Raw genomic sequence first — 26235 nt, forward strand, 5'->3', positions numbered from 1 at the left:
GTCCTTCACCCAGAGTTGCATTGCATCTGAGGTCTTGAAAATCTTGTCTTAACAGGTCTTGGTTATTCAATCAACCTCGCATCACTCGTGTTATGCACTCAACCAAAATCCCGTCTACTCAAGCATAGCAATATGAAATTTGTCGTCCCGGGGCCAAGTATCGGGGTTGTTGTGTGCCTACCACATGATACTACAACCTATACTAAAATTTCCAAGTACCTAAGCAGCATGCAATTGGGCAAAGAAAGGTGAAACTACCATGCATCGAAAAACATAGGAAATAGTATGATCAAAATGACTTGCCTTGATGATAGTTGTCTTGATCGAGCGCTTCTAAGTAACAAGCTTCGCACTCCGGATGATCTACCGATACAAACAAATACACACCATAAGCACTACAATCAAACAACAAGTAAAAATAACATCACAAGTAAAAATTTGCTATGGCCTAAGTGAAAGAATTCACTACACGTCACTAAGGAAGAAACTTGTTTCTGTTAAAAACCCAAGTAAAAATATTTAAAAAAATTGAAACTTCTACCACAGTAAGATATAATCACTAGGAAGCAGTAGCAAAAAGAATCAACTCAAAATCATTTTTTTAAACTCCTGGAATAAGAAAAACAAGGTTTAAACTAAATCTGATCTAATTCAAATTTGAAAATTTCAAACATAGACAAATTATATGTTTTTCAAAACTACAGAAAAATTGGGATCTACTGGAAAAAGAATCAACCTCATTGGACATCGGGATCAAAATCTATGGTCAAAACAAAATTGAAACTTTTCTGTTTTTGGAACTAAACAGAAAAAGAAAGACAGATGCTAACGGACAGGGGGTACACGTGGCGCTCACAGATTGGCCGCGGGGGTGTGTGCTGCGGGTGTAAACAGCAAACGGCCGATACTTAAGAAACCCTACGGCTAAAAACTAAGTGGGGCAGAAAACCGTTCGGGTTTTTTTAACTAAAACCGAAGGGGTACCTACTTCTAATCTAGCGCGTACGTTTTTGATCTAACGGTGGAGGAGGGGTGGGGTGCTCACCGTGGGCTGCTCTACTCCGGCGAGGGCTTGACGACGGTGGCGGCTCGGGTGTGGACGGGGGAAGGCGCTCCAGAGGGTCTCCGGCGGCGGAGAAAACTCCAGTCGATGCGGGAGAGGACGGCGGGCGCGTTGGTGGCGTTGGGGAGGTGCGGCGTGGGGCGTCGGGCGAGCAGGGGAAGCTCGAGGCTTCGGGTGGTGGCCAACTCCGGTGGTGCAGCAGGGGCGGCAGGGCGGAGCTTGGGCGGGGCGGCGGCGGGGTGGAACGGGGCGTGGAGGGGTCGGGGGCCTCGGGCTTTATAGGGGAGAGGAGGGAGGCGCAGAGGGAAGGAGATCGGGAGGTCCGGCGAACTGGGAAAGAATCGGGCCAGAGAAAAGGAAAGAAAGAGAGAGAAGGGAAGGAGGAAGAATAAAGGTAGGGGCGACCGGCTCGGGGGGGGGGTTCGGCCAGTGGGCCCGGGCGGTCAGCGAGAGGGGGGCGCCTGGGGATCGGTTGGCCGGCTCGAAGGGATTTCGGTCCCGGGTCAGGCGGGATTCGGCCCACAGGGCCTATCTGGCGCCGGCGGCTGTTTCCTTTTTAAAAAAACGTTTCCTATTTTTAGTCTTTTTCAGAAACAGAAACTAAAACAAATAAAAAGGCAACGAACAAAAATAATTAATATAGGGTATTATATACCAAAAAAATCATAAAAAAATCATCTACTCGATTAACATTTTTCCAAGGCAAAAATAAAAACTTTACAAAAGTGTTTTTTCAGAATATCCCCTAAATGCTTTATTTTCTTTTTGCAAATATTTTCGCGATAAAACCTTGGCTTTCTTGGCTCCAAATATTTCAGAGATGCCTCACATTTTTGGAGGGTCATTTTCCTCCGCTCTCCCGCGTGCAAGAGATCGTTTCCCGGCATTTCTCGTGTGAAGAAAAATAGAAATGCAAAAGCAAAAGTCGAAAGAATTCAAATGCAACTTTATTTCAATCAATATGCATAGATGCTTAGCTACAATGTAAAACATTCCCAATTAGGAAAATTGGGATGTTACATTTATGTACCTTTTATATCTTTTTGGGACTAACTTATTAGTTCAGTGCCAAGTGCCAGTTCCTGTTTTTTCTGTGTTCTTGACTCTTTTCAGATGTGATTTTGGAACGGAGTCCAAACGGAATAAAAACCCCGAAAGATTTTTTCCCGAACGGAAGAAGATCAGGGGGCCTCTGGGCCAAGCCAGGTGGGCTCCAGGGAGCCCACAAGCTCCCACTCTGCCACTAGGGGGGAGGCGGCGGTGTCAGGGCTTGTGACCTCCCTGGCCGCCCCCTGACCTAGATCCTTGGCCTATATATTCCCAAATAGTCAGCAAAAAATCAGGGGAGCCTCGAAAATACTTTTCCGCCGCCGCAAGCTTCCGTTTCCGCGAGATCTCATCTGGAGACCCTTCCCGGCACCATGCCGGAGGGGACTTTGGAGTTGAAGGGCTTCTTCATCATCATCATCGCCCCTCCAATGACTCGTGAGTAGTTCACTTCACACCTACGGGTCCATAGTTAGTAGCTAGATGGCTTCTTCTCTCTCTTGGATCTTCAATACAAAGTTCTCCATGATCTTCATGGAGATCTATCCGCTGTAATCTTCTTTGGCAGTGTGTTTGTCGAGATCCGATGAATTGTGGATTTGTTATTAGATTATCTATGATATATATTTGAGTCTTTGTTGATTTCTTATATGCATGATTTCATATCCTTGTAAGTCTCTCCGGGTCTTGGGTTTTGTTTGGCCAACTAGATCTATGATTCTTGCAATGGGAGAAGTGCTTGGTTTTGGGTTCTTCCATGTGGTGACCTTTCCCAGTGACAGTAGGGGCAGCAAGACACACATCAAGTAGTTGCCATCAAGGGTAAAAAGATGGGGTTTTATCATTGGTTCGAGATTATCCCTCTACATCTTGTCATCTTGCTTAAGGCGTTACTTTGTTCTTATGGACTTAATACACTAGATGCATGCTGGATAGCGGTCGACGTGTGGAGTAATAGTAGTAGATGCATAAAGTATCGGTCTACTTGTTTTGGACGTGATGCCTATAGATATAATCATTGCCATAGATATCGCCATGACTTTGCGCGGTTCTATCAATTGCTTGACAGTAATTTGTTCACCCACCGTCTACTTGCTTTCATGAGAGAAGCCACTAGTAAACACTACGGCCCCCGGGTCTATTCACATCCATCATTTACACCTCCGCTTTTATTTTGTTTTGTTACTTTGTTGCTTTCAGTTCTCACTTGGCAAACAATCTATAAGGGGTTGACAACCCCTTCATAGCGTTGGGAGAAAGCTTTTGTGTTTGTGTAGGATCTTGAGATACTCCTCCACTGGATTGATACCTTGGTTCTCAAACTAAGGGAAATACTTACCACCGCTACGCTACATCACCCTTTCCGCTTCGAGGGAACACCAACGCAAGGCTCCAAGGCCATGGGGGAAATCCTTTGCATACTTGCCTAGGAAGTCCCTTAAGGCGTAGCCGCAGCAGAAGGATCAATCCAAGTATTCTCCCGTCGACGTGCCTATTTCTGGTGCCATTGGAAGGTCTTTTGTTGCAGTAGCAGAAGTATTTTTGGCACCGCTGCCGGGAGGAGAATTCAAGATCTATCCAAGTAGGTCTCACAAACTCTTCTCTTGCATTTACTTTTGTTGCCACTTGCCTCTCGTTTTCCTCTCCCCCACTTCACTTTTTCCGTTTCCATTTGCCTTTCTACTTCATCTTTTTCTTTTGCCTTTGTTGTTTCCCTTTGCTGGTTTTCTCGCTTGCTTGTGTGCTTGTTTGTTTGTTGAAGTCATCATGGCTGAAAACACCAAACTTTGCGACTTCTAGAGCAATAATAATAATGATTTTATTAGTACTCCGATTGCTCCCGCCACTAGTGCGGAATCGTATGAAATCAACGCAGCTTTGCTGAATCTTGTTATGAAAGAGCAATTCTCTGGCCTTCCTAGTGAAGATGTCGCATCCCATCTCAATACCTTCATTGAGATTTGTGATATGCAAAAGAAAAGAGATGTGGATAATGACGTGATTAAGTTGAAACTTTTTCCTTTCTCGTTGCGAGATCGCGCAAAAACTTGGTTTTCTTCTTTGCCTAAAAATAGTATCGATTCTTGGGATAAGTGCAAAGATGCTTACATATCTTAGTATTTTCCGCCGGCTAAGGTCATCTCCTTACGTAACGATATAATGAATTTCAAGCAAATTGATCATGAACACGTTGCACAATCTTGGGAGAGGATGAAGCTTATGATTAGAAATTGTCCCGCTCATGGATTGAGTTTGTGGATGATTATACAAATCTTTTACGCTCGCTTGAATTTCGCTTCTCGAAATATCTTGGACTCCGCCTCAAGTGGAACGTTCATGGAAATCACGTTAGGAGACGCTACAAAACTCCTAGACAATATCATGACCAACTACTCTGAGTGGCACACTGAAAGGTCGCCTGCTAGCAAAAAGGTGCACGCTGCAGAAGAAATTAACTCGCTTAGTGCTAAGATGGATGAGTTGATGAATTTGGTTGCTAGTATAAATGCTACCGTAGATCCTAATGGCATGCCACTATCTTCTTTGATTGAGAGTAGCAACGCTATTTTGGACGTGAAGTTTGTTGGTAGGAAGAATTTTGGCAACAATAATTCTTTTAGAGGAAACTATGTTCCTAGGCCTTTTCCTAGTAACTCCTCTAACAATTATTGCAATTCCTACGGCAAAACTTATGGAAATCACAACAAATTATCCTCTGATCTAGAGATTAATATCAAAGAGTTCATCAACTCTCAATAGATTTTCAATACGTCCATAGAGGAAAAACTGCTCAAAATAGACGATTTGGCTAAAAGCGTTGATAGGATGTCTTGTGATATTGATGCTTTGAAAGTTAGATGTGCTCCTCCCAAGGTCAACTTGGATGAAACTTTGAAAGCTATGCGTATCTCCATGAATGCGAGCAAAGAAAGAACCGCCCAAATTCGCGCTAGACATGAATGGTTCAAAAGGGTGCGTTCTAGTGATGCAAATCAGGAAGATCTTAAAGTGCCTGGTGTGTCTCCTCTTAAATCTTTGCTTTCGCGTGTCAAACCTACTTATGGAGGGGCTGGATATGAATCCACTTTGGTTGAAAGACGCCCCAATGATTTGGAGTCCACCTATCTTGATGATAAAGGTGTGGAGAGTGGAGTAGAAGAAGTCAAAATTTTGGGTAGTAATGAAACTCCCACTTTGGATTTCAAGGAATTCAATTATGATAATTGCTCCTTGTTTGAATGCATTTCTTTGATGCAATCCATTGCAAACTCTCCACATGCTTATAGCCAAAGCAAAACCTTTACCGCGCATATCGTAGATGCTATGATGAAATCTCTTCAAGAGAAGCTCGAACTAGAAGTCTCTATACCTAGAAAAATTCATGATGAGTGGGAACCTACTATCAAAATCAAGATCAAAAACTATGAGTGCAATGCTTTGTGTGATTTGGGTGCTAGTGTTTCCGCGATTCCGAAGTCTTTATGAAATATTCTTGGTTTTCATGAGATTGAAGAGTGTTCTCTTAATTTGCATCTTGTGGATTATACTATCAAGAAACCCATGGGGAGGATCGATGATGTTCTTATTGTTGCAAATAAGAACTATGTACCCATGGATTTCATTGTACTTGACATAGATTGCAATCCTTCATGTCCCATTAGTCTTGGTAGACCTTTCCTAAGGACTATTGGTGCTATCATAGATATGCAGGAAGGGAATATTAGATTTCAATTTCCTTTAAAGAAGGGCATGGAGCACTTTCCTAGAAAGAAAATAAGATTGCCTTATGAATCTATGATGAGGGCTACCTATGGTTTGAGCACCAAAGATGACTATACGTGATTCCATCACTTTTTGCCTAGCTAAGGGCGTTAAACAAAAGCGCTTGTTGGGAGGCAACCCAACGAATCTATCCTTTTTCTTTCTCTTTTGTGCTTTCCACACTTTCATAGTTCTGTAATGATTGTGTCTTTTGTGTTTCTTTTTGTGTTTGTGCCAAGCAAAACCGTTATGATTAGTCTTGGGGATGATCGTTTGGTCATGCTGGAAAAGACAGAAACTTTCTGTTCACGAAAAGAATTTTCATTTTTTTCTGTAAGAGAGTTTGAGTTGATTATTTTTGCTGCTGATTCCGACATAAATTATTCAGACTGTCGTAAGTTTTCAGAATTTTTGAAGTACCAGAGGTATACTAAATATACGGATTGCTACAAACTGGTCTGCTGTTAACAGATTCTGTTTTTTGTTGTGTTGGTTGCTTATTTTGATGAAACTATGGATAGTATCGGGGGGTATTAGCCATGGAGGATTGAAAGTACAGTAACCCAACATTAGCACAAGTAGAATTTAAGGTTTGTACAGTACCGAAGGAAGTGGTGGTTTGCTTTCTTGTACTAATGTTATCACGAGTTTCTGTTTAAGTTTCGTGTTGTGAAGTTTTCAAGTTTTGGGTGAAGTTCTTATGGACAAAGAGATAAAGAGTGGCAAGAGCTCAAGTTTGGGGACGCCCAAGGCAACCCCAAGAGATTCAAGGATGCCGTAAAAGCCTAAGCTTGGGGATGCCCGAGGAAGGCATCCCCTCTCTCGTCTTCAATCCATCGGTAACGTTACTTGGGGCTATATTTTTATTCACCACATGTTATGTGTTTTTGCTTGGAGCGTCTTGTATCGTAGGAGTCTTTTATTTTTGTTGTGTCACAATCATCCTTGCTGCACACCTAGAGAGACAGACATGCACTCACCGTGATTTTGTCGAGCTTCACTTATATCTTTTGGTAGACAATTCAACTCACATGTGCTTCACTTATATCTTTTGAGCTAGATACTTTTGCTCTATGTGCTTCACTTATATCTTTTAGAACACAGCGGTGCATGGCTTGGTAGTTGATCTATGCTTTGAAAGTAGTCTCAAAAGGGGTAGTTATCCAAAGGGATACGAAAACTTCCACCTTCATGTGCATTGAATAGTTAGAGAAGTTTGATTCATCTCAATTAGTTTTGAGTTGTGGTTATGGTAATATTGAAGTCCTGGTAGTAAGGTGTTGTTGATCTAGAAATACTTGTGTTGAAGTTAGTGATTCCCGTAGCATGCACGTATGGTGAACCGCTATGTGATGAAATCTGAGCATGATTTGTATATTGATTGTCATCCTTTGTGTGGCGGTCGGGATCGCGCGATGGTTTATACCTACCAACCCTTCCCCTAGGAGTATGCGTTGAATGCCTTGTTTCGATTACTAATAGAACTTTTGCAACTAGTATATGAGTTCTTCATGACTAATGTTGAGTCCATGGTTTAGATGCACTTTCACCTTCCACCACCACGATCTTCTTAGTGTCGTGCAACTTTCACCGATGCACAAAACACACCATTAGCCTCCCTCAAAACAGCCACCATACCTACCTACTATGGCTTTTTCAAAGTCATTCCGAGATATATTACCATGCAACTACCACCATGACATGTGCCACCATGTCTACATTGCCACTACATGATCGTAAGATAGCTAGCATGATGTTTCCATTGATGTATATGCCATGCTAGATCATTGCCACGGTACACTACCGAAGGCATTCCATATAGATTCATAGTTGCTCTAAGTTTTGAGTTGAAAGTGTGATGATCATCATTAATGGATCATTGTCCCATGTGAGGAAATAAAAGAGGCCAAAGAAGCCCACCAAAATAAAAAAAAGAGGCCAAAGAGCCCACCCAAAAAATGAGAGAAAAAGAGAGAAGGGACAATGCTACCATTTTTTCACACTTGTGCATATTAAGCACCATGATCTTCATGATTGAGAGTCTCTCGTTTTGTCACCACCATATAGCTAGTGGGAAATTTTCATTATATAACTTGGCTTGTATATTCCAATGATAGGCTTCCTCAAAATTGCCTTAGGTCTTCGTGAGCAAGCAAGTTAGATGCACCCCCACTAGTTTTCTTTAAGAGCTTACACTTACTCGTAGCTCTAGTGCATCATTTGTATGGCAATCCCTACTCATTCACATTGATATCTATTGATGAGCATCTCCACAGCTCATTGATATGCCTAGTTAATGTGACTATCTTCTCCTTTTTTGTCTTGCAACCTCCACCACATTCCACACCATCTATAGTGCTATAACCATGGCTCACGCTCATGTATTGTGTGAGAGTTGAAAAGGTTTGAGAAAGTAAAGGTGTGAAACAATTACTTGGCCAATACCAGGGTTGTGCATGATTTAAATTCGTTGTGCAATGATGATAGAGCATAGCCAGACTATATGCTTTTGTAGGGATAACTTTCTTTTGGCCTTTTTATTTTGAAAGTTCATGATTACCTTGCTAGTTTGCTTGAATTATTATTGTTTCCACGTCAATTTTCAAACTATTGTTTTGAATCTAAAGGATATGAACATTCACGTCACGTAAGAGGAATTACAAAGGACACATATGCTAGGTAGCATGAAAGCATCATAAATTCATTCTTTATCACTTCCCTACTCGAGGGTGAGCAGGAGTTAAGCTTAGGGATGCTTGATACGTCTCAAACATATCTATAATTTTTGATGGTTTCACGTTGTTATCTTGTCATCTTTGGATGTTTAATGTACCTTTTATATCTTTTTTGGGACTAACTTATTAATTCAGTGCCAAGTGCCAGTTCCTGTTTATTCTGTGTTTTTGACTCTTTTCAGATCTGACTTTGGAACGGAGTCCAACCGGAATAAAAACCCCGAAATGATTTTTTCCCGAACGGAAGAAGATCAGGGGGCCTGTGGGCCCAGCCAGGTGGGCTCCACGGAGCCCACAAGCTCCCGCTCCGCCACCAGGGGAGGCGGCGGTGTCAGGGCTTGTGGCCTTCCTGGCCGCCCCCTGACCTAGATCCTTGGCCTATATATTCCCAAATATTCAGCAAAAAATCAGGGGAGCCTCGAAAATACTTTACCGCCGCCGCAAGCTTCCGTTTCCGCGAGATCTCATCTGGAGACCCTTCCGTGCACCCTGCCGGAGGGGACTTTGGAGTTGGAGGGCTTCTTCATCATCATCATCGCCCCTCCAATGACTCGTGAGTAGTTCACTTTAGACCTACGGGTCCGTAGTTAGTAGCTAGATGGCTTCTTCTCTCTCTTGGATCTTCAATACAAAGTTCTCCATGATCTTCATGGAGATCTATCCGATGTAATCTTGTTTGGCGGTGTGTTTGTCGAGATCCGATGAATTGTGGATTTGTGATCAGATTATCTATGATATATAATTGGGTCTTTGCTGATTTCTTATATGCATGATTTGATATCCTTGTAAGTTTCTCCGAGTCTTGGGTTTTGTTTGGCCAACTAGATCTATGATTCTTGCAATGGGAGATGTGCTTGGTTTTGGGTTCTACCATGCGGTGACCTTTCCTAGTGACAGTAGCGGCGGCAAGGCACACATCAAATAGTTGCTATCAAGGGTAAAAAGATGGGGTTTTTATCATTGGTTTGAGATTATCGCTCTACATCTTGTCATCTTGCTTAAGGTGTTACTCTATTCTTATGGACTTAATACACTAGATGCATGCTGGATAGCGGTCGACGTGTGGAGTAATAGTAGTAGATGCAGAAAGTATTGGTCTACTTGTTTTGGACGTCATGCCTATAGATATAATCATTGCCATAGATATCGTCACGACTTTGCGCGGTTCTATCAATTGCTCAACAGTAATTTGTTCACCCACCGTCTACTTGCTTTCATGAGAGAAGCCACTAGTAAACACTACGGCCCCCGGGTCTATTCACATCCATCGTTTACACCTCTGCTTTTACTTTGCTTTGTTACTTTGTTGCTTTCAGTTCTCACTTGGCAAACAATCTATAAGGGATTGACAACCCCTTCATAGCGTTGGGCGCAAGCTTTTGTGTTTGTGCAGGATCTTGAGATACTCCTCCACTGGATTGATACCTTGGTTCTCAAACTGAGGGAAATACTTACCACCGCTACGCTACATCACCCTTTCCGCTTCGAGGGAACACCAACGCAAGGCTCCAAGGCCACGTGGGAAATCCTTTGCATACTTGCCTAGGAAGTCCCTTAAGGCGTAGCCGCGCCAGAAGGATCAAGCCAAGTATTCTCCCGTCGACGTGAATATTTCTGGCGCCATTGGAAGGTCTTTTGTTGCAGTAGCAGTGCTCAAACCATAAGTGGCCCTCATCATGGATTCATAAGGAAATCTTATTTTATTTCTAGGAAAGTGTTCCATGCCCATCTTTAAAGGAAATTGAAATCTAATATTCCCTTCCTTCATATCGATGATAGCACCGATAGTCCTTAGGAAAGGTCTACCAATAATAATGGGGCATGTAGGATTGCAATCAATGTCAAGCACAATGAAATCCACGGGTACATAGTTCCTATTTGCAATAATATGAACATCATTGATCCTTCCGATGGGTTTCTTGACAGTAGAATCAGCAAAATGCAAATTAAGAGAACACTCTTAAATCTCATTAAAACCCAGAACATCACATAAAGACTTTGTAATCGCGGAAACACTAGCACCCAAATCACACAAAGCATTGCATCCATAGTTTTTGATTTTGATTTTCATAGTAGGTTCCCACTCATCAAGAAGCTTTCTAGGGATAGAGACTTCCAAATCAAGTTTCTCTTCAAGAGATTTTATCATAGCTTCGACGATATGATCGGTAAAAGCTTCGTTTTGTCAATAAGTGTGTGGAGAGTTTAACATGGATTGCATCAAGGAAATGCATTCAATCAAGGAGCAACTATCATAATTGAATTCCTTGAAATCCAAGGTAGTAATTTCATTACTACTCAAAGTTTTAATATCTTCTACTCCACTTTCAATGCTTTTAGCATCAAGATAGGTGGACTCCGAATCTTTGGGGCGTTTTTCAACCAAAGTGGATTCATATCCAGCCCCATCATCATTAGGTTTGACACAAGAAAACAAAGATTCAATGGGAGTCACACCAAGAACTTTAAGATCTTCGTGATTGTCATCACAAATTTCAGGCTTAGTGCTACTGCAACAAAAGACCTTCCAACGACGCCAGAAATAGGAGTGTTACTTGATACTCCTCAGCAACGGCACCAGGAATCCTTCAGCTGCGACTACGCCTTAAGGGACTTCCTAGGCAAGTATGCAAAGGATTTCCCCCGTGGCCTTGGAGCTTTGCGTTGGTGTTCCCTCGAAGTGGAAAGGGTGATGTAGCACAGCGGTGGTAAGTATTTCCCTCAGTTTGAGAACCAAGGTATCAATCCAGTGGAGGAGTATCTCAAGATCCTGCACAAACACAAAAGCTTGCTCCCAACGCTATGAAGGGGTTGTCAATCCCTTATAGTTTGTTCGCCAAGTGAGAACTGAAAGCAACAAAGTAACAAGCAAAATAAAGCGGAGGTGTAAACGATGGATGTGAATAGACCCGGGGGCCGTAGTGTTTACTAGTGGCTTCTCTCATAAAAGCAAGTAGACGGTGGGTGAACAAATTACTGTCGAGCAATTGATAGAACCGCGCAAAGTCGTCACGATATCTATGGCAAAGAATATATCTATAGCATCACGTCCAAAACAAGTAGACCGATACTTTCTGCATCTACTACTATTACTCCACACGTCAACCGCTATCCAGCATGCATCTAGTGTATTAAGTCCAAAATAACAGAGTAACGCCTTAAGCAAGATGACATGATGTAGAGGGATAATCTCAAACCAATGATGAAAACCCCATCTTTTTACACTTGATGGCAACTACTTAATGTGTGCCTTGCTGCCCCTATTGTCACTGGGAAAGGTCACCACATGGTAGAACCCAAAACCAAGCACTTCTCCCATTGCAAGAATCATAGATCTAGTTGGCCAAACAAAACCCAAGACTCGGAGAGACTTACAAGGATATCAAATCATGCATATAAGAAATCAGCAAAGCCTCAAATATATATCATGGATAATCTGATCACAAGTCCACAATTCATCGGATCTCGACAAACACACCGCCAAAGAATATTACATCGGATAGATCTCCATGAAGATCATGGAGAACTTTGTATTGAAGATCCAAGAGAGAGAAGAAGCCATCTAGCTACTAACTACGGACCCGTAGGTCTGAAGTGAACTACTCACGAGTCATTGGAGGGGCGATGATGATGATGAAGAAGCCCTCCAACTCCAAAGTCCCCTCCAGCAGGGCGCCGAGAAGGGTCTCCAGATGAGATCGCGCGGAAACAGAAGCTTGCGGCGGCGGAAAAGTATTTCCGAGGCTCCCTTGATTTTTTATTGAATTTTTGGGAATATATAGGCCAAGGATCTAGGTCAGGGGGCGGCCAGGGAGGCCACAAGCCCTGCCACCTCCGCCTCCCCCCTGGTGGCGGAGTGGGAGCTTGTGGGCTCCATGGAGCCCAACTGGCTTGGCCCAGAGGCCCCCTGATCTTCTTCCGTTCGGAAAAAAAAATCATTTCGGGGTTTTTATTCTGTTTGGACTCCGTTCCAAAATCAGATCTGAAAAGAGCCAAAAACACAGAAAAAACAATAACTGGCACTTGGCACTGAATTAATAAGTTAGTCCCAAAAAAGATATAAAAGGTACATAAACATCCAAAGATGACATGATAACAGCATGAAACCATCAAAAATTATAGATACGTTTGAGACGTATCAAGCATCCCCAAGCTTAACTCCTGCTCGTCCTCGAGTAGGGAAGTGATAAAGAATGAATTTTTGATGCTTTCATGCTACCTAGCATAGGTGTCCTTTGTAATTCCTCTTATGTGACGTGAATGTTCAGATCCATTAGATTCAAAACAATAGTTTGCTATTGACGTGGAAATAATAATCATTCAAGCAAACTAGCAAGGTAATCATGAACTTTCAAAATAACAAGCCAAAAGAAAGTTATCCCTACAAAAGCATATAGTCTGGCTATGCTCTATCCTCATTGCATAACGAATTTATATCATGCACAACCCCGGTATTGGCCAAGTAATTGGTTCACACCTTTACTTTCTCAAACCTTTTCAACTCTCACGCAATACATGAGCGTGAGCCATGGTTATAGCACTAAAGATGGCGTGGAATGTGGTGGAGGTTGAAACACAAAAAAGGAGAAGATAGTCACATTAACTAGGCATATCAATGAGCTGTGGAGATGCTCATCAATAGATATCAATGTGAATGAGTAGGGATTGCCATACAAATGATGCACTAGAGCTACGAGTAAATGAAAGCTCTTAAAGACAACTAGTGGGTGTGCATCCAACTTGCTTGCTCACGAAGACCTAAGGCAATTTTGAGGAAGCCTATCATTGGAATATACAAGCCAAGTTATATAATTAAAATTTCCCACTAGCTATATGGTGGTGACAAAACGAGAGACTCTCAATCATGAAGATCATGGTGCTTAATATGCACAAGTGTGGAAAAAGTGGTAGCATTGTCCCTTCTCTCTTTTTCTCTCGTTTTTTTGGTGGGATCTTTGGCCTCTTTTTTTTATTTTGGTGGGCTTCTTTGGCCTCTTTTATTTCCTCACATGGGACAATGCTCCATTAATGATGATCATCACACTTTCAACTCAAAACTTAGAGCAACGATGACTCTATATGGAATGCCTTCGGTAGTGTACCGTGGCAATGATCTAGCATGGCATAGACATTAATGGAAACATCATGCTAGCTATCTTACGATCATGTAATTGCAATGTTGACGTGGTGGCGCATGTCATGGTGGTAGTTGCATGGCAATATATCTCGTAATGACTTTGAAAAAGGCATAGTAGGTAGGTATGGTGGTTGTTTTGAGGGAGGCTAATGGTGAGTTTTGTGCACCGGCGAAAGTTGCACGGCACTAAGAAGATAGTGATGGTGGAAGGTGAAAGTGCATCTAAACCATGGACTCAACGTTAGTCATGAAGAAGTCATATACTTGTTGCAAAAGTTTTATTAGTAATCGAAACAAAGCATTCAACGCATACTCCTAGGGGAAGGGTTGGTAGGTATAAACCATCGCGCGATCCCGACCGCCACGCAAAGGATGACAATCAATATACTAATCATGCTCAGATTTCATCACATAGAGATTCACCATACGTGCATGCTACGGGAATCACTAACTTCAACACAATTATTTCTAGATCCACAACATCTTACTAGCATGACTTCAATATTACCATAACCACAACTCAAAACTAATTGAGATGAATCAAACTTCTCTAACTATTCAATGCACATGAAGGTGGAAGTTTTCGTATCCCTTGGGATAACTACCCCTTTTGAGACTACTTTAAAAGCATAGATCAACTACCAAGCCATGCACCGTTGTGCTCTAAAAGATATAAGTGAAGCACATAGAGCAAAAGTATCTAGCTCAAAAGATATAAGTGAAGCACATGTGAGTTGAACTGTCTACCAAAAGATATAAGTGAAGCTCGACAAAATCACGGTGAGTGCATGTCTCTCTCTCTAGGTGTGCAGCAAGGATGATTGTGACACAACAAAAATAAAAGACTCCTATGATACAAGACACTCCAAGCAAAAACACATAACATGTGGTGAATAAAAATATAGCCCCGAGTAACGTTACCGATGGATTGAAGACGAAAGAGGGGATGCCTTCCCGGGGCATCCCCAAGCTTAGGCTTTTACGGCATCCTTGAATCTCTTCGGGTGCCTTGGGCATCCCCAAGCTTGAGCTCTTGCCACTCTTTATCTTTTTGTCCATAAGAACTTCTCCCAAAACTTGAAAACTTCACAACACGAAACTTTAAACAGAAACTCGTGATAACATTAGTATGAGAAAGCAAACCACCACTTCCTTAGGTACTGTAGAAAACTTAAATTATACTTATGCTGATGTTGGGTTACTGTATTTTCAATCTTCCATGGCTAATACCCCCTGATACTATCCATAGTTTCACCAAAATAAGCAACCAACACAACAAAAACAGAATCTGTTAACAGCAGACCAGTCTGTTGCAATCTGTATATTTCGTATACCTATGGTACTTCACAAATTATGAAAAATTACTAAAGTCTGAAGAATTTGTGTAGCAATCATCAGCAAAAAGAGTCAACTCCAAAGATCTTACAGAAAAAAACTGAAAATTCTTTTCGTGAGCAGAAAGTTTCTGTCTTTTCCAGCATGACCAAACGATCATCCCCAAGACTAATCATAACGGTTTTGCTTGGCACAAACGCAAAAAAAAAACACAAAAAACACAATAATAACAGAATTATGAAAGTGTGGAAAACACAAAACAGAAATAAAAAGGATAGATTCGTTGGGTTGCCTCCCAACAAGCGCTTTTGTTTAACGCCCTTAACTAGGCAAAAAGTGATGGAATCACGTATAGTCATCTTTGGTGCTCAAACCATAAGTAGCCCTCATCATAGATTCATAAGGCAATCTTATTTTCTTTCTAGGAAAGTGCTCCATGCCCTTCTTTAAAGGAAATTTAAATTTAATATTCCCATCCTTCATATCGATGATAGCACCAATAGTCCTTAGGAAAGGTCTACCAAGAATAATGGGACATGAAGGATTGCAATCTATGTAAAGTACAATGAAATCCACGGGTACATAGTTCTTATTTGCGACAATAAGAGCATCATCGATCCTTCCCATGGGTTTCTTGACAGTAGAATCTGCAAGATGCAAATTAAGAGAGCACTCTTCAATCTCATGAAAACCAAGAATATCACATAAAGACTTTGGAATCGCGGAAACACTAGCACCCAAATCACACAAAGCATTGCACTCATAGTTTTTGATCTTGATTTTGATAGTAGGTTCCCACTCATCATGAAGTTTTCTAGGTATAGAGACTTCTAGTTCGAGCTTCACTTCAAGAGATTTCATCATAGCATCTACGATATGCGTGGTAAAGGCTTTTCTTTGGCTATAAGCATGTGGAGAGTTTGCAATGGATTGCATCTAAGAAATGCATTCAAACAAGGAGCAATTATCATAATTGAATTCCTTGAAATCCAAAGTGGGAGTTTCATTACTACCCAATATTTTGACTTCTTCTACTCCACTCTCCACATCTTTATCATCAAGATAGGTGGACGCCGAATCATTGGGCGTTTTTCAACCAAAGTGGATTCATATCCAGCCCCTCCATAAATAGGTTTGAGACGCGAAAACAAAGATTCAAGAGGAGACACACCAAGCACTTTAAGATCTTCGTGATTTGCATCACTAGAACGCACCCTTTTAAACCATTCATGCCTAGCGCGAATGTCGGCAGTTCTTTCTTTGCTCTCATTCATGGAGACACGCATAGCTTTCAAAGTTTCATCCAAGTTGACCTTGGGAGGAGCGCATCTAACTTTCAAAGCATCAATATCACAAGACATCCTATCAACGCTCCTAGCCAAATCGTCTATTTTGAGTAGTTTTTCCTCTATGGGCGCATTGAAAATCTTTTGAGAGTTGATGAACTCTTTGATATTACTCTCTAAATCACAGGGTAATTTGTTGTGATTTCCATAAGTGTTGCTGTAGGAATTTCCATAATTGTTAGAGGAGTTACTAGGAAAAGGCCTAGGAACATAGTTTCCTCTAAAAGCATTGTTGTTGCCAAAATTGTTCCTACCAACAAAATTCACGTCCAAACTAGCGTTGCTACTCTCAATCAAAGAAGATAGTGGCATGTCATTAGGATCTACGGTAGCATTTCTACTAGCAACCAAATTCATCAACTCGTCCATCTTAGCACTAAGCGAGTTAATTTCTTCTACAGCGTGCACCTTTTTGCTAGCAGGCGACCTTTCAGTGTGCCACTGAGAGTAGTTGGTCATGATATTGTCTAGGAGTTTTGTAGCGTCTCCGAACGTGATTTCCATGAACGTTCCACCTGAGACGGAGTCCAAGATATTGCGAGAAGCGAAATTCAAGCCAGTGTAAAAGATTTGTATAATCATCCACAAACTCAAGCCATGAGCGGGACAATTTCTAATCATAAGCTTCGTCCTCTCCCAAGATTGTGCAACGTGTTCATGATCAAGTTGCTTGAAATTCATGATATCGTTACGTAAGGAGATGATCTTAGCCGGCGGAAAATACTTGGATATGTAAGCATCTTTGCACTTATCCCAAGAATCGATACTATTTTTAGGCAAAGAAGAAAACCAAGTTTTTGCGCGATCTCGCAACGAGAAAGGAAAAAGTTTCAACTTAATCACGTTATTATCCACATCTCTTTTCTTTTGCATATCACAAAGCTCAATGAAGGTATTGAGATGGGATGCGGCATCTTCACTAGGAAGGCCAGAGAATTGCTCTTTCATAACAAGATTCAGCAAAGCTGCGTTGATTTCATATGATTCCGCACTAGTGGCGGGAGCAATCGGAGTACTAATAAAATCATTAGTATTAGTGCTCGAGAAGTCGCAAAGTTTGGTGTTTTCAGCCATGATGACTTCAACAAACAAACAAGCACACAAGCAAGCAAGAAAACTGGCAAAAGGAAACGGCAATGGCAAAAGAAAACAACGAAGGAGAAAGGCAAATGAAAAAGACAAATGTGAAGTGGGGGAGAGGAAAATGAGAGGCAGCTAGCAACAAAAGTAAATGCAAGAGAAGAGTTTGTGAGACCTACTTGGATAGATCTTGATTTCTCCTCCCCGGCAACGTAGCCAGAAATACTTCTGATGTCAGTTGTGCTTCCCCGGCAACGGCGCCAGAAATACTTCTGCTACTACAACAAAAGACCTTCCAACGGCGCCAGAAATAGGAGTGTTACTTGATACTCCTCAGCAACGGCACCGGGATCCTTCAGCTGCGGCTACGCCTTAAGGGACTTGCTAGGCAAGTATGCAAAGGATTTCCCTCGTGGCCTTGGAGCCTTGCGTTGGTGTTCCCTCGAAGCGGAAATGGTGATGTAGCACAGCGCTGGTAAGTATTTCCCTCAGTTTGAGAACCAAGGTATCAATCCAGTGGAGGGGTATCTCAAGATCCTGCACAAACACAAAAGCTTGCTCCCAATGCTATGAAGGGGTTGTCAATCCCTTATAGATTGTTCCCCAAGTGAGAACTGAACGCAACAAAGTAACAAGCAAAGTAAAAGCGGAGGTGTAAACGATGGATGTTAATAGACCCGGGGGCCGTGGTGTTTACTATTAGTTTCTCTCATAAAAGCAAGTAGACCGTGGGTAAACAAATTACTGTCGAGCAATTGATAGAACCGCGCAAAGTCGTGACGATATCTATGGCAATGATTATATCTATAGGCATCACGTCCAAAACAAGTAGACCGATACTTTGTGCATCTACTACTATTACTCCACACGTCGACCGCTATCCAGCATGCATCTAGTGTCTTAAGTCCAAAAGAACAGAGTAACGCCTTAAGCAAGATGACATGATGTAGAGGGATAATCTCAAACCAATGATGAAAACCCCATCTTTTTACCCTTGATGGAAACTACTTAATGTGTGCCTTGCTACCCCTACTGTCACTGGGAAACGTCACCACATGGTAGAACCCAAAACCAAGCACTTCTCCCATTGCAAGAATCATAGATCTAGTTGGCCAAACAAAACCCAAGACTCACAGAGACTTACAAGGATATCAAATCATGCATATAAGAAATCAGCAAAGACTCAAATATATATCATAGATAATCTGATCACAAATCCACAATTCATCGGATCTCGACAAACACACCACCAAAGAAGATAACATCGGATAGATCTCCATGAAGATCATGGAGAACTTTGTATTGAAGATCCAAGAGAGAGAAGAAGCCATCTAGCTACTAACTACGGACCCGTAGGTCTGAAGTGAACTACTCACGAGTCATTGGAGGGGCGATGATGATGATGAAGAAGCCCTCCAACTCCAAAGTCCCCTCCGGCAGGGCACCGGGAAGGGTCTCTAGATGAGATCTCGCAGAAACGGAAGCTTGCGGCGGCGGAAAAGTATTTTCGAGGCTCCCTTGATTTTTTGCTGAATTTTTGGGAATATATAGGCCAAGGATCTAGGCCAGGGGGCGGCCAGGGAGGCCACAAGCCCTGCCACCGCCGCCTCCCCCCTGGTGGTGGAGTGGGATCTTGTGGGCTCCCTCGAGCCCACCTGGCTTGGCCCAGAGGCCCCCTGATCTTCTTCCGTCCGGGAAAAAATCATTTCGGGTTTTTATTCCGTTTGGACTCCGTTCCAAAATCAGATCTGAAAAGAGCCAAAAACACAGAAAAAACACGAACTGGCACTTGGCACTGAATTAATAAGTTAGACCCAAAAAAGATATAAAAGGTACATAAAACATCCAAAGATGACAAGATAACAGCATGAAACCATCAAAAAATATAGATACGTTTGAGACGTATCACTTAGCAGCCATTTTATTGACTAAAGTAGCCTGTTTATTAGAAATTTGGCCTACCAATTTTTCAAGACGAGCAAACTGAGAATCTAAAGCAAGGAATTCTTTGGCCATATCATCAACTTCTTTATTCATAAAAGCCAAAAAAGAATTTTGCTCCTTCAGTTCTCTACGAAAGTAACTGTTGTATTCAAACTGTGTAGACATGAAGCCTTTAACACTAGTTTCAATCTCTTCCAACCTTGCATAGTGAGCATCAAAATCCCTTGGTTGGGCCATACAGGTGTTAGCAGGCAAACAAGGGGGCAGAAAGCAAGCGAGAGAAAAGGGCGAACGAAAAGGAAAACGAAAAAGGCAAATATTTTTTTGTAAATTTTTGTTTTTCAGAAGTGAGGGAGAGGAAAACGAGAGGCAAAAAAAGTAAATGCAAGAGATGAGTTTGCGACACTTACTTGGATGAGTTCTTGACTTGATCCTCCCCGGCAACGGCGCCAGAAATTCTTCTACTACGGCAACAAAAGTCCTTCCCCGGCAACGCCAGGAATTCTTCTTGCTACTTCTCTTGCTTGCGTCGGTTTTTCCCTTGAAGAGGAAAGGGTGATGCAGCACAGGAGCAGTAAGTATTCCTCAGTTTGAGAACCAAGGTATCAATCCAGTAGGAGAATCTCTTCAAGTCCAGAGTACCTGCACAAACACAAAGAGCTTGCACCCAACGCTATAAAGGGGTTGTCAATCCCTTCAAGATTGATTGCAAAGTGAGATCTGAAGGCGGAGAGTGCGACGAAGAAAAAGTGTAAGGTTGAAAATATGGTGTGGAGTAGACCCGGGGGCCATAGTGTTCACTAGAGGCTTCTCTCAAAATAGAAAATATTACGGTGGGTGAACAAATTACTGTCGAGCAATTGATAGAACCGCGCAAAGTCATGACGATATCAAAGGAAATGATCATACATATAGGCATCACGTCCAAGACAAGTAGACCGATACTTTCTACATCTACTACTATTACTCCACACATCGACCGCTATCCAGCATGCATCCAGTGTATTGAGTTCATGACGAACAAAGTAACGCCTTAAGCAAGATGACATGATGTAGAGGGATAATCTCAAACCAATGATGAAAACCCCATCTTTTTACCCTTGATGGCAACAACACGATGCGTGCCTCGCTACCCCTTCTGTCATTGGGTGAGGTCAGCGCACGGTATGAACCCAAAACCAAGCCCTTCTCCCATTGCAAGAATCATAGATCTAGTTGGTCAAACAAAACCCACAACTCGAAGAGAATTGCAAGGATATGAAATCATGCATAAGAGAGATCAGAAGAAACTCAAATAAGATTCATAGATAATCTGATCATAAATCCACAATTCATTGGATCTCGACAAACACACCGCAAAAGAAGATTACATCGGATAGATCTCCATGAAGATCATGGAGAACTTTGTATTTAAGATCCAAGAGAGAGAAGAAGCCATATAGCTACTAGCTATGGACCCGTAGGTCTATGGTGAACTACTCACACATCATCGGAGAGGTCATGGTGTTGATGAAGAAGCCCTTCGTGTCCGAATCCCCCCTCCGGCAGGGCACCAGAACGTGCCCCAGATGGGATCTTGCGGAGACAGAAGCTTGCGGCGGCGGAAAAGTACTTTCGATGATCTCCTGATTTTTTCTGGGATTTTAGGGAACATATAGGCGCAAAACCTAGGGCAGAGGTGGCCCAGGGAGCCCACAAGCCAGGGCGACGCCCCCCTGGTCGCGCCATGAGGGCTTGTGGGGTCCCTGCAGGCCCCCTGCCCTGATTCTCCGAATTCCCGATCTTTTTCTGTTTCGAAAAAATCTTTTTGGCAGTTTCATTCCATTTGGACTCCGTTCAAAATCCTCCTCTGAGAGGGGTCAAAAATATGGAAAAAACAGGAACTGGCACTAGGCACTGAGTTAATAAGTTAGTCCCAAAAAATATATAAAAGGTATGCAAAACATCCAAAGTTTGACAAGATAATAGCATGAAACCATCCAAAATTATAGATACGTTGGAGACGTATCAATTACCTATTCTTCGACATTCATCGCAAGACAAGACAAACTTACGGGCATCCTTGAAGAGAGTGGGCCAATTGAAACCTGGTTGCAATACCTTGTGTGCAGTTCTATCTCCCGCATGGTGTCCTCCGTAAGCCTCGGAGTGACACTTCTGTAGGATTTGTCCCTGTTCATGCTCAGGTACAAAACGTCTAATAACACCATCAACTTCTTCTTTATAAAGGTGAGGATCATCCCAAAAGTAATGTCTCAAATCAAAGAAGAATTTCTTCTTTTGCTGGTATGTGAAACTAGGTGGTATATATTTGGCAACGATATAATATAATTTGCATAATCAGCATACCACGGTGTACTACGTGAAGCATTGATGACATTCAATTGCTCATCGGGAAAGCTATCATCAATAGGTTGTGGGTCATCAAGAACATTCTCCAACCTAGACAAGTTATCTGCTACGGGGTTCTCAGCACCCTTCCTATCAACAACATGCAAATCAAATTCTTGTATCAAGAGAACCCATCTGATAAGTCTAGGTTTAGCATCTTTCTTTTCCATGAGATACTTTATAGCAGCGTGATCAGTGTGAATAGTGACTTTGGAATCAACTATGTCAGATCTGAACTTTTCACATGCAAACACGACTGCTAAAAATTCCTTTTCAGTAGTAGCATAGTTTCTTTGGGCACTGTCTAGAGTTTTACTAGCATAGTGAATAACATTCAACTTCTTATCAACTCTTTGTCCTAGAACAGCACCAACAGCATAATCACTAGCATCACACATGATTTCAAAAGGTAAGTTCCAATCAGGTGGTTGAACAATAGGCGCAGTTATCAAGGCCTTTTTAAGTATTTTGAAGGCTTCCTCGCAATCATCGTCAAAAACAAAAGGAATATCCTTTTGCAAGAGATTGGTAAGTGGCCTAGAAATCTTAGAAAAGTCCTTAATGAACCTTCTATAGAAACCAGCATGACCAAGGAAACTTCTTATACCTTTGATATCTGTGGGGCATGGCATTTTCTCGATCGCATCAACCTTAGCCTTATCGACTTCAATATCTCTTTCAGAAATTTTATGTCTTAAAACGATGCCTTCATTAACCATAAAGTGGTACTTATCCCAATTCAAGACAAGATTGGTACCTTTACATCTCTGCAAAACTCGATCAAGGTTGTTGAGGCAATCATCAAAAGAAGACCCATAAACGGAGAAGTCATCCATGAAAACCTCAACAATCTTTTCACAAAAGTCAGAGAATATAGCCATCATACATCTTTGAAAGGTAGCAGGTGCATTACATAATCCAAAAGGCATACGTCTGTAAGCAAAGGTACCGAAAGGGCAGGTGAAAGTGGTTTTCTCCTGGTCAGATTGTGCAACTGGTATTTGGGAGAAACCAGAATAACCATCTAGAAAGCAAAAGTGTGTGTGTTTAGACAGTCTTTCTAGCATTTGGTTGATAAAAGGCAAAGGGTAATGATCTTTCCTAGTGGCCTTATTCAATTTCCTAAAATCAATCACCATCCTATAGCCAGTAATAATACTCTGTGGGATCAATTCATCCTTATCATTAGGGACAACGGTAATACCTCCCTTCTTAGGGACGCAATGCACCGGACTTACCCAATCACTATGAGCAACAGGATAGATAATACCTGCTTCCAGGAGCTTTAGTATTTCTTTTCTTACTACCTCTTTCATCTTAGGTTTAATCTCAGTTGATGATCGGCAACTGGTTTGGAATCAAGATCGGTTTTAATTTTGTGCTGGCATAGAGTGGGACTAATTCCCTTAAGATCATCAAGAGTATATCCAATAGCAGCACGGTGCTTCCTCGGAGTTTTTAGTAACTTCTTTTCTTCATGCTCTGAGAGGCTAGCACTAATAATAACATGATAGATCTCTTTTTCATAAAGATAAGCATACTTAAGAGTGTCAGGCAACTGTTTAAGCTCGAACACAGGATCACCCTTTGGTGGGGGTGGATCTCCAAGCAGTTCAATAGGCAAATTATTCTTAAGGATAGGATGTTGTTCAAAGATAACTCTATCTATCTCATTCCATTCATCCATATGCATATCATTTTCATTCTCAAGCAAGTATTGCTCTAAAGGATCAGTAGGAGGCACGGCAATAGAAGCTAGGGCAATAATTTCATCCTTACTAGACAATTCTTTTTCATGATGTTGTCTACCAAACTTGGAGAAATTGAACTCATGTGACACTCCATCAAAGCCAACAGTGACAGTTTGCTTCTCACAGTCAATATGAGCATTGACAGTATTGAGGAAAGGTCTGCCAAATATGATGGGACAAAAGCTATCTTGTGTGGTAGCAAGAACGAGAAAATTAGCAGGATACTTAGTTTTACCACACAAAACTTCAACATCCCTAACAATTCCCAAAGGGCATATAGTATCTCTATTGGCAAGCTGGATAGTGACATCAATAGGTTCCATTTCGACAGGTGCAATATCGTCTTTAATTTCAGCATATAGAGATTGAGGTATTACACTAACACTAGCAACCACGTCACATAAACCATGATAACAATGATCTCCTATCTTAACAGAAACAACAGGCTTGCCAACAACAGGCATATGTTTGTCTCCAGCATGAGGTTTAGCAATTCTAGCAGCATCTTCACAGAAGTGAATATTGATACGTCCATTTTGCATCATGATTTAACGTTGATATTATTTTCTATTTGGGCTGTTATGTTACTTGTGGTACCATATTTATGCCTTCTCTCTCTTATTTTGCAAGGTTTATTTGAAGAGGGAGAATTCCGGCAGCTGGAATTCTGGACTAGAAAAAGAGCAAATCCTAGTCCACTATTATGCACATCTCCAAATGCCTTGAAAAGTTACGTGGATTTTTTCTGGATTATATAAAAAATACTGTGCAAAAGAACTACCGGAGGGGGGCTGCCAGGGCGCCACAAGCCCTAACACCGCCACCCCCCTGGTGGCCGAGTGGGGGCTTGTGGGCTCCCTGACGGCCCACTAGCCCCCCTCTTTTGCTATATGAAGCATCCTGGTCCAGAAAAAATCAAGAGGGAGCTTTTTCGTGGTTTCGCCACCGCCACGAGGCGGAACTTGAGAAGATCCAATCTAGAGCTCCGGCAGGACGATCCTGTCAGGGAAACTTCCCTCCCGGAGGGGGGAATCATCGCCATCGTCATCACCAACACTCCTCTCGTCGGAGGGGAGGCATCTTCATCAACATCTTCATCAGCACCATCTCCTCTCCAATCCCTAGTTCATCTCTTGTAACCAATCTTCGTCTCGCAACTCCGATTGGTACTTGTAAGGTTGCTAGTAGTGTTGATTACTCTTTGTAGTTGATGCTAGTTGGATTACTTGGTGGAAGAGTTTATGTTAATATCCTTGATGCTATTCATTACACCTATGATCATGATTATGATTATGTTTTGTGAGTAGTCACTTTTGTTCCTGAGGACATGGGATAAGTCATGCTAATAATAGTCATGTGAATTTGATATTCGTTCGGTATTTTGATATGTTGTATGTTGTTTTTCCTCTAGTGGTGTTATGTGAAAGTCGACTACATAACACTTCACCATATTTGGGCCTAGAGGGAGGCATTGGGAAGTAGTAAGTAGATGATGGGTTGCTGGAGTGACAAAAGCTTAAACTCTAGTCTATGCGTTGCTTCGTGAGGGGCTGATTTGGATCCACTAGTTTAATGCTATGGTTAGACTTTGTGTTAATTCTTATTTTGTAGTTGCGGATGCTTGCGAGAGAGGTTAATCATAAGTGGGATGCTTGTCCAAGTAAGGGAAGTACCCAAGCGCCGGTCCACCCACATATCAAACTATCAAAGTAACGAACGCGAATCATATGAACATGATGAAACTAGCATGACAGAAATTCCCGTGTGTCCTCGAGAGCATTTTTCCTCTGATAAGACTTTGTTCAGGTTTGTCCCTTGCTACAAAAGGGATTGGGCCACTTGCTGCACTGTTGCTACTACTTGTTACTTGTTACTTTTTGCTCGCTATGTTTCACCTCGCTACACAATCACTTGTTACCGCTACTTTCAGTGCTTGCAGTTATTACCTTGCTGAAATCTGTTTATCAGAGCCTTCTGCTCCTTGTTGGGTTCGACACTCTTACTTATCGAAAGGACTACGATTGATCCCCTATACTTGTGGGTCATCAAATATCATGGCCCTCAACATTGTCGTACAGAAGATCTTTGATAATAGCAATGCTAGGTTCAACTCTAATTTGCTTAGGGGGTGTAGGTGTTCTAATGTAGCCCCTACATATCACAGTTGAAGCTTTAGAATGATCCTTTATTCTAACAGGGAAAGGTGGTTTCTCAATGTAAACACTAGGAACAATAGGATCATTATAAGCAATGACTTTCTCTTCAACTAGATTGGGTTTAACTACATTGACTTCTAACGGAGGATGATATTTAAACCACTTCTCTTTAGGGAGATCAATATGAGCAGCAAATGATTCACACAACGAAGCTACTATCTCAGTCAAGACCATATTTAGCGCTAAAATCACAAAAAGTATTTGTTTCAACAAAGGATTTAACGCAATCAAACTTGAGATTCATACCTGACTCCTTACCTTCATCAAACTCCCAATCTTCAGAGTTGCGTTTAATTCTTCCCAATAAATTCCATTTGAAGTCAATATCTCCCCTCATAAAAGAACCGGTACAAGAAGTGTCAAGCATGGTGCGATTATCATGAGAAAGTCGAGCATAGAAGTTCTGAATAATAATTTCTCTCGAGAGC

Source organism: Hordeum vulgare, chromosome 7H (genome assembly GCF_904849725.1).
Source record: "Hordeum vulgare subsp. vulgare chromosome 7H, MorexV3_pseudomolecules_assembly, whole genome shotgun sequence".
In the NCBI taxonomy this organism is placed as follows: Eukaryota; Viridiplantae; Streptophyta; class Magnoliopsida; order Poales; family Poaceae; genus Hordeum; species Hordeum vulgare.